Here is a 9147-nt window from a genome sequence, read left to right as displayed (position 1 = left end):
AATATTGGAATTGAGTGCATCTGTGACCTATGCTGCAGTGTATGGCAACACTGAATTCTTAACCCACTGACTGAGGCCAGGGAGCCCGCATCCTCATGGAGACTATGTTGGGTTCTTAACCCACTGAGCCACATGGGGACCTTCTGTCGATTTAATGCTTTATGAGAATAAAATTGTATGTTTTCTTCTAGTTCTTATTAATTTTCTTTTAACATCTATAGCATCAAATATTTATTTTATATAAGTAAGGGAGGGAAAGTAGGAAAGTGAGTAAGTCACGCTAGATCATTTTGGTATTTTTAAAGCTGTGGGAACATGCACAAAATTGAAAAACAGTCAGACTATAAGCATAGTTTCATTTATGATTTATGTACTTTGTGCTGTCAGATTTAGTGGCTCCAAAAACACTGAAATGTTATGGTTAGTTGTCTCAAGTGCTTTCTTTCAGATAATATTTATCTTTTAACCAGCATCTCCCTATATTTTCTAAAATCACGAAGCAAATTAATACTTACGAAGAGTACTCTGAGTTTGAAGGACTCCTTTCCCTGGAGCAAGAATGACATGTCATTGGAGAGTAAGACATACTTTTTGCCCACAGGATGACATGATTCAAGACTAGAAGATACCAGTAAGTATATTCCCCCAACACTGGCAGGGGCATGAAAAGCATCATGTTTATTCTTCAACATACAGCAGAATTTGCAAAAATCCATCAGAATACATGGCTGGCAATAGTACTTACATCGCTGAATTCATTCTCAAGGGAATTACAGACCGGCCAGAGCTTTAGGCCCCATGATTTGTGGTATTTATGGTCATTTATCTGGTCACAGTGTTGGGCAACCTTGGATTTATTACCTTAATCAGAAGTGACACTCGACTTCACACACCTATGTACTATTTCCTCAGTCACTTAGCCTTTGTTGACCTTTACTACTCTTCCACTATCACACCAAAGATGATGGTGAACTTTGTTGTGGAACACAACACAATTCTTTTCCATGCTTGTGCAACCCAACTGGGCTGTTTTCTCATCTTCATGATCATGGAGTGTTTCCTTTTAGCTTCCATGGCCTATGATCGCTATGTAGCCATTTGCAGTCCCCTGCGTTATTCCACATGGATGTCCAAAAGAATCTGTATTCAACTAGTAGCAGTTCCATATATGTACAGCTTTCTGGTTGCCCTATTCCATACCTATTCCATTATCACCTTTTGTCTAACTTACTGTGCCCCAATGTTATTAACTATTTCTACTTCTATGACCTCCCTCTCTTGGCTCTGTCATGCTCAGACACACACATGAAGGAACTCTTGATTTTTTCTTTTGCTGGTTTTGACGTGATCTGCTCCTCTTCCATTGTCCTCACCTCCTACATCTTCATCATTGCCACCATCCTAAGGATCTACTCTACCCAGGGCGATGCAATGCCATTCTTTTTTTTTTTTTTTTTGTCTTTTTGCCATTTTCTTGGGCTGCTCCCATGGCACATGGAGGTTCCCAGGCTAGGGGTTGAATCAGAGCTGTAGCCACCGGCCTACACCAGAGCCACAGCAACATGGGATCTGAGCCTCATCTGCAACCCACACCATAGCTCACAGCAACGATGGATCCTCAACCCACTGAGCAAGATCAGGGATCGAACCTGCAACCTCATAGTTCCTAGTCAGATTTGCCAGCTGCTGCACCACGACAGGAACTCCCACAAGGCCATTTCTACCTGTGGTTCCCACAAGGTGGCTGTTTCTATTTTCTATGGCACCCTCATCTTTATGAATCTACAGCCTAAATCAAACCACTCCCTGGACACAGACAAGATGGCATCTGTGTTTTACACAGTGGTGATCCCCATGTTGAACCCCCTGATCTACAGTTTAAGGAACAGAGAGGTGAAAGATGCCTCCAAGAAAGCCTCAGAAAAAAGCTGTGAAATTTTAAAGATACTAAAATGAAAAAAATAGTAATAATAAATTCTGCATAAAATATTAAAAAAAATCAAGCTTTCTTTTCTGACATTTCTTGTAATTTTTTAGCAAGCAACTGAAAACATGACTGTTACTTCTACAGACCTTGATACTTCTACAGGGACACAGGCCAATTCTGGAAAATCAGTTTGATTCAAAGAGTCCTGGACAGGCCACTTTAACCTTTAGATATTGCTGGAATTAGGTTCAAATTCAAGCACAAATATCCTGTCAAATACACATACATGTATCTCAAGCAAAAGAAGAAGCATGTTTTTATTGGACCTGAGGACTCAGGAGCCCAGGCTTCCTGAATTCCATTCTATCCTCTTCCTTTGTTAGCTGTGCAATTAACACAAAATTCACCTTGGGCAATTAACCTGAACTCAGTGTGATTCTCTTTCCACTTCTGGAAGATAATAGGACCCAACTTATTGGTTGGTTTTGAAGACCAAAACAGGTGTATTTATGGAACACTTAGAAGAATATCCTGTGATATTTGTGAGAAGAATATCCTGTGATATCCTGTGACACTATGTGAGTGTTTGTTACATAAATATTTGTTATATGTAATTAAACATTAATTCATTGATCTCTCAAAATTTGTCTTTAGCTAAGAAGAACAAAGCCTGGTTAGGTTTCTACTACTGTGAGCCACTTAATCAAGTGTCACTGCTTACTCCAATAAAACAAATCTAAGATATGTGTGAGGTTTCACTTCTCAGCCTCAATTATTTATAAATTGTCTAAGCTATCAAGCCAGGAAAATGAACAATCTAGGAATTTCTGTTGTGGCTCAGTGGTAATGAACCCAACTAGTATCCATGAGGATGCAGGTTTGATCCCTAGCCTCACTCAATGGGTTAAAGATCCAGTATTGCCATGAGCTGTGGCATAGGCCAGCAGCTGTAACTCCAATTTGACACCTAGCCTGAGAACCTCCATACGCTGTGGGTGCGGCCCTAAAAACCAAAAAAAAAAAAAAAAAAAAAAAAAAAGAAGAAGAAATTTAAAAAAATTGTGTTTTTAAATGAAAATTTCAATATATTTGCATATTTGTTCAAATAGAAATAACTTAAAGTTATGTCATTTGTTCAGTCACTCTTATAGGATCATGACATGAAATTTAAAAAAATTACTTATTTTTAATAAGATAAAAATATTGAGTTATTTGAGCACATGTAACAATGTTTAAGTTATTTGAATACTTTATACAAATTTATAATAATATACAAAATAATATATAATATTAAATATAGAATATAATTATATACAAAATATTATATAGAATATATAATACAAAAATATAATAATAATATCCATATCAAATATTTAGGATAATTTTTATTTTTTTTCTCTTACTATGATTCCTAATTATTTTTCAATTGTTATGTATTACTTGTACATTAAAGGGAAAAATCTTTGGGAATATGGATAGTCTTTTTCAAAATATGTATAATATGATTAAAATACACTAAGAGATTCAGAAAACACATTACGATGTATTTTCCAACACCCAAACACAAAAGAGGAGAAGAGAAAAAATTAGGATAAGTTGGTAGAAATACAAACAGATTTCTGGCTAATTAAAACGGTGAGGTTTTTCATGATCTTCATTTGAGCAGAAGAGATAGACATTTGATTTTTCTTTTCACTATTTAATTTTGGATCATCCTTCCAGCAAACCTAGAGATTTGGTGAAATAACTATCATCTCCATTTTCAGATGAAACTGAGGGTGGTTGCTTAAACCCTCAGTTTCATGGGTAGTGTAGGTGGGAAGCAAAATACCTCACTAGTCCTTGATTCCTTAACCTCAATTCACAGTTTATAGAAAATGAACTCTTTTCAGAGAAGCAAGAATTACCCCATTAACTAGACATCAAGACAATTTTGGAAAGGCAATCTATCAGTCTATCACGTCAAGTGTTTAGAAATGTGCCTTTCTTACATTAAGCACTAAGTAAATCAGTTTAAGCTCTTAGTAGTATTAATAGTATTTTGATTTAAGTTTAAGCTCAAGGAATCCGTGTATAATCCCATCACACTGATGACCGTAGGATGTTATTCTTTCTGCAATATTATGCAGTGTTCTGCCATTGCCTCATTGACTTGCAAGCTATCATTGTCTTTCCTGGCTCTTACTCTTTCTAGTACTAATATTTCTCTGATGTATTGGAGCCTGTGAGCTTTTTCTCTGACATTAACAAACTGGCCCATTATCTTCAGTCATTTTAGTGTCTTTTCCTTAAACTGAAACCTGGCTCTCCCTTGAAAACCTACTTCTCTCCAGCGTACTGCTCCACTGGCTGTTCCATTGGAAACTCTGGCAGGTGAAATAAAGAATTGTTCATGCTGGAAACTCATTGTTCCTTATTTATTTCTACCTCTTACATTTGAGTGCATTCCTCTCATGCTTTGAGGCTTATACCCATATTCACTGTTCTCACATATACATCCAGGTCATTGAAGACTGTGGTGTTAAAATCATTCTGTTTCTCGCCCACAAAGTTGTCATCAGTACCCGTGCACACCACATGTTTAATAATATGGCTTCTCAGATCCTTGATCTCAGTTTCAGTGACCCCCCACAGCCACTTGAACTTCCCACTTCCATGGCTCCATTTTGTAAATTGTTTTGTATAGCAACCGGTCAAAAGCTAAATATCCAAAGTAAAACATTATCTTATAACCACACTTTCTATCCTTTCCTTTCACTTCAGTCATGACACAACTATTTATGTATCCACTCATATCACAATTCCTTTAACCCTACTAAATATCCTTTATCTATTGGTAACTTCCTTGATTCAATTTTTACGCTATACAATTTAAACTCTCCATTTGCTGTTGCAGCTACTCTTTACAACTTCCAAAACTTCCTCACCCTATTTCCTTCCATATATAACAAAACCTGGTTATTTTGAAATGTTTTCTCTTTGCAATCATCCCTCAAATGCCAAGAACAAAATATTTAGGCAAAAGTGAATTATCACAAACTTATCACGTTCAAAATCAAGTAGTGTCTTACTTGATCAGCTTTTTCCCAAGTAGGTGTTTTTGTCTTCCCAGTGTGTATATAGCTATTTCAAACTCTTGAGTTCCTCTCTACTCCCCTACACCACACCCCTTGCTATCAATAGCTGTTAACAATTGCAACATCAGAGGGAGACGTAAGTAATGAAATGGAACTGTTTCTCAACTTCTTGTCATCATTCACACAAAACTACTTCCGCCACATCTATTCTTTTCATTTTTGAGGGGGGTGGTGAGGTGGGTGGTGGTGTTCTTTTTCTTTTCTTTAAAGTTTTTTCTTTTTCTTTTTTTTTTTTTTGGTGGTGTTCTTTTTCTAATGTATACATTTATAATTTGATTCCCAAACTCTTTTGTATCCCATATTCTTCCTCTACTAATTTATTCAATATTTCCCCTCAATATAAAAACAAGATATATGCAAAAACATCGCTAGTGACCTCTGACTTCTCTTCCTTTAATTTTATCCATTAACCCCCATTCTTCTCTGCATCTCTTCAGTCCTAAATATCTTGGAAGGTCATTTACTTTGTCTTTAGTATTTATATATCATATATATATATTATAGTATTCTGAAATTCATCTTCAGTGTAATTACTCATAATAATACAATTATTCATTCCAAATTCACCAGCTAGCTATCTCCTTCTTTCCAAAGGGAATGAAAACATCTTTTATGACATATCCGTGGTACCAGACACCTCCGACATTAGCTTCATTATGAAAACCATTGCTTTTGTTTGTTTGTTTTTTGATTCCAAGTCACCAGAATCGTGGGGTTTTCCCATATTTTCCCATCCACTTTTACTTCCCCTGGTAGCTCTGCCTCCTGTGTTTATGCTTTAAATAAACTATTTTTTGCAGCTCTTTCCTTAGCCAACTCCTGTAATTTTTGCACACTCTTGTGGGGGCATTCACATCTGATGCTATGGGGACAATTGTCATTTTCATGATGGTGATGCAGAAGTCTAAATTTCTAGGCCAGACTTTTCCTCTGAACTCTAGGTATATATTGAAGAGATTCCCAGGTATCTTCATTTAGATATTCCCAAGATACCTGTTTAACATATTCAAAATAGAATTCAAAACCCATCATATCCTAATCATATGCCTTGGAGCATGTATTTTCTAACTCATTGAATGACGTCATTGTCCAACCAATTATCCAGGTAAAAAACTAAGAACACACTTCATATATCCCTCTACCTCCCACTAATACATAGTTATTTCTTGAATACTACCAACAATTTAATCTTTTTTTCCCCCAAAGCTATTTCTAATTTAAGTCTCTATCACAACTTTCTGGATTACTGTCTTCTAATATTTATCTTATCCACCAGTCATACCACCTTTTCTGTGCACATAGCAATTTAGTGTACTTTCTATCATGCAAATCTTAGCTTGCTTGCTATTTTCCATTGACCATAGGCTGGAGTCCAAACTTCTTGATGTAGCTAATTCAACTTTTGATTAAAAAACAACAACCAAAAAAAAAAAAAAAAAGAAGAAGAAGAAAAACAAAACTAAAAACAAAGCACCTTCTTTCTTTGCACACTAGTCTCACCTCTTGTGACATGTTTCAGGTAATCTCCATGCTCCAGCCATTACTTGTACTGTCAGTTCTTAAATGTGAACATGGATTTTTGTACATAGTTGAAGCAGAATACTCCCTTTATCTTTATACCTCTAGATGGCTACTATCCACAGATCTCAGGTAACATTTTGTTTTCTCCTAGGGGTGTTTCATTTTCTCTCAAGTGTTATAGCCAGTAATTTGTTCACAAGTTAATTTGTAACTTACTCTAAATTTCAAATTCTTGGTGAACAAAGTTATTTTCCACTCCCTCTCCATATGTAGTAGGACTTAACAATTCAATTAGTAGAAGTCCCAAATATACTAGAGGAATAATGGAACAAATAAATACAGGTTGTATGTCACTCCTTACCCTTTTTTACTACCTCAATTGCACTGATTTTTCCCCACTATCTGCTGACTTTATGTGACCCATGGCAAAATCCAAAAGGAGTATCATGAGGCCAACTCTGTGAATGCCAAAAATATTTAACATCACTTAAGTGTGGTAAGTATGTTCTGTATTATTTCTTGGCCCCTTTAGACTATTCCCTTGTACTATGTCATTTTAAGCAATTACTGAACAAAACAATGTAGTGATGTCTCACAAGCATGAACAATTATGTTATAGTTAACCTTTTGGGATCCAGTTTTCTAAACAGGCAAGGAACAATCAATTAAAATTTCAGATAATTATACTGAAATTAAGTGTAATAAAGTATTGATAACTAACGACATAGACGATTTTAACACATGGGAAAATAACTCAGAAAATATTTAACTATTTTTATTTACCTCATATAATTTTGTATGGGCTTTATTAAATTTTGAATTTTAACAAGAGGTCCTGGTGTGCATTAAATGAGTGAATTAATTTTTGCTATTGGTCTTTACAAAACTACCAAGTGATGATTTAGATTTCAACAAAGATCTGACCATATATCTGAAATTAAATAATCTATTGACTTGTGAGGAAGTAGAAAACTTATATTCACACAAAAAATACAACATGAATATTTATAGCAACTTTATTAATAATCATTAATGCTTGGAAGCAATGAAAATGTCCTTTGGTTGATGAATGAATAAACTATGGTACATCAGGCAATGAAACATTATTCAGAGCTAAAAAGAAATGAGCTATCAAGCTGTGAAAAGAAAGAGGAGGATTAAATACATGTTCCTAATTAAAAGAAGCCAATCTGAAAAAGCTACCAACACTATGATATTCTGGAAAGCAAAACAATGGAGGCAATACAAAGATTAGTGTTTTCCAGCGGTTAGGGTGGTGTTTGGGAGATGAATAGACAGAACAGAGAGGATTTTTAGAGAAAGGAAAATACTCTGTATAATATTACAATGGGAAGTTCCCAGGTAGGGGTTGAATCGGAGCTGCAGCTGCCTGCCTACACCACAGCCACAGCAATGCAGGATCCAAGCTGTGCCTGTTACCTACACTGAAGATCACAGCAATGCCAGATTCTTAACCTACTGAACAAGGCCAGGAAGTGAACCCAAATCCTCACAGATAAGGTCGGTTTCATGACTTACTGAAGCACAATTGGAACTCTCAAGTTATTACACATTTATCCAAACCCACAGTATACCCAACACAAAGCATGAACCTTAAGGTAAATTATGGACTTTGAGTAACTATGGTGCATTAATACAGATCTACAGTAACAAATATTCCATTTTGTTAGATAACGTGGAGGTTATGCACATGTGTCAATAGTGGGTATGAGAGAATCTTGGTACCTCCTTCTCAGTTTTATTATAAACCTAAAACTGCTCTAAAAAGTTATCTTTTAAAGAATGTTCAACCATAGTAATAGGGATATTGTTAAGTGAAGAATAAGGTCATTTTTTAGGCAGTTTTAAACCCAAACACTTCAACCATGAGCCTCATATTTTTCCTCCAGTTCAATCATGAAAGAAAATCTTACCTGATATTTGTACTATTTGCATAGCTCATGTATCTCAAGATAGTCTAAAATTATCAATGTCACAGTGAAATAAGATAAAGTTATAATTTTAAGGTACTTGATTCTTCACTGCTATTGTTGAAGTATCTCTGAGAATGGATGAGTTTTATCTCTGTCTTTTCTATTTTTTTTTTTTTTGGTGTTTAGGGCTGTACCCACAGCATATGGAATTTCCCAGGGTAGGGGTCAAATCAGAGCTATAGTTGCCCGCCTACAGCATAGCCACAGCAACACCAGATCCAAGCTCTCTCTGTGGCCTACACCACAGCTCTGACAATGGCAGATCCCCAACCCACTGAGCAAGGCCAGGGATGGAAACTGCATCCTCATTACTAGTTGGATTTATTTCTTCTTTGCCATAACAGGAACTCCTTATCTCTTTCTTTTCAAAAGCAATGATTAGGCCAACAAATATTTATGAAATATCTACTATGTAAGTCAAACCACATATACCCATTTTTGAGAGATCAGAAAAACCGAATACCAGAGGATATGGATTTCTACCCTTATTGGTGCTGTACTACTCCCCAAGCTTTGATTTCCTATTTCTTAATTCTATATCCATCATTTTTTAGTAACAACACAATCA

At 35.7% G+C, this 9147-nt stretch overlaps 1 pseudogene; it reads left to right on the top strand.

The window, feature by feature from the left end:
* The first annotated feature begins 724 nt into the window (after positions 1-724).
* Positions 725-1965, top strand: LOC100737735 (olfactory receptor 8U3-like; annotated as a pseudogene).
* Positions 1966-9147: the final 7182 nt, after the last annotated feature.

This window comes from Sus scrofa, chromosome 1, assembly GCF_054392235.1.
Source record: "Sus scrofa isolate SSC_HxYL_T2T_F1_AM1 chromosome 1, Sscrofa_HxYL_maternal_Yorkshire_Landrace_v2.0, whole genome shotgun sequence".
NCBI classification, from domain to species: Eukaryota; Metazoa; Chordata; class Mammalia; order Artiodactyla; family Suidae; genus Sus; species Sus scrofa.
This window is presented reverse-complemented; position numbering and strand designations above follow the sequence as displayed.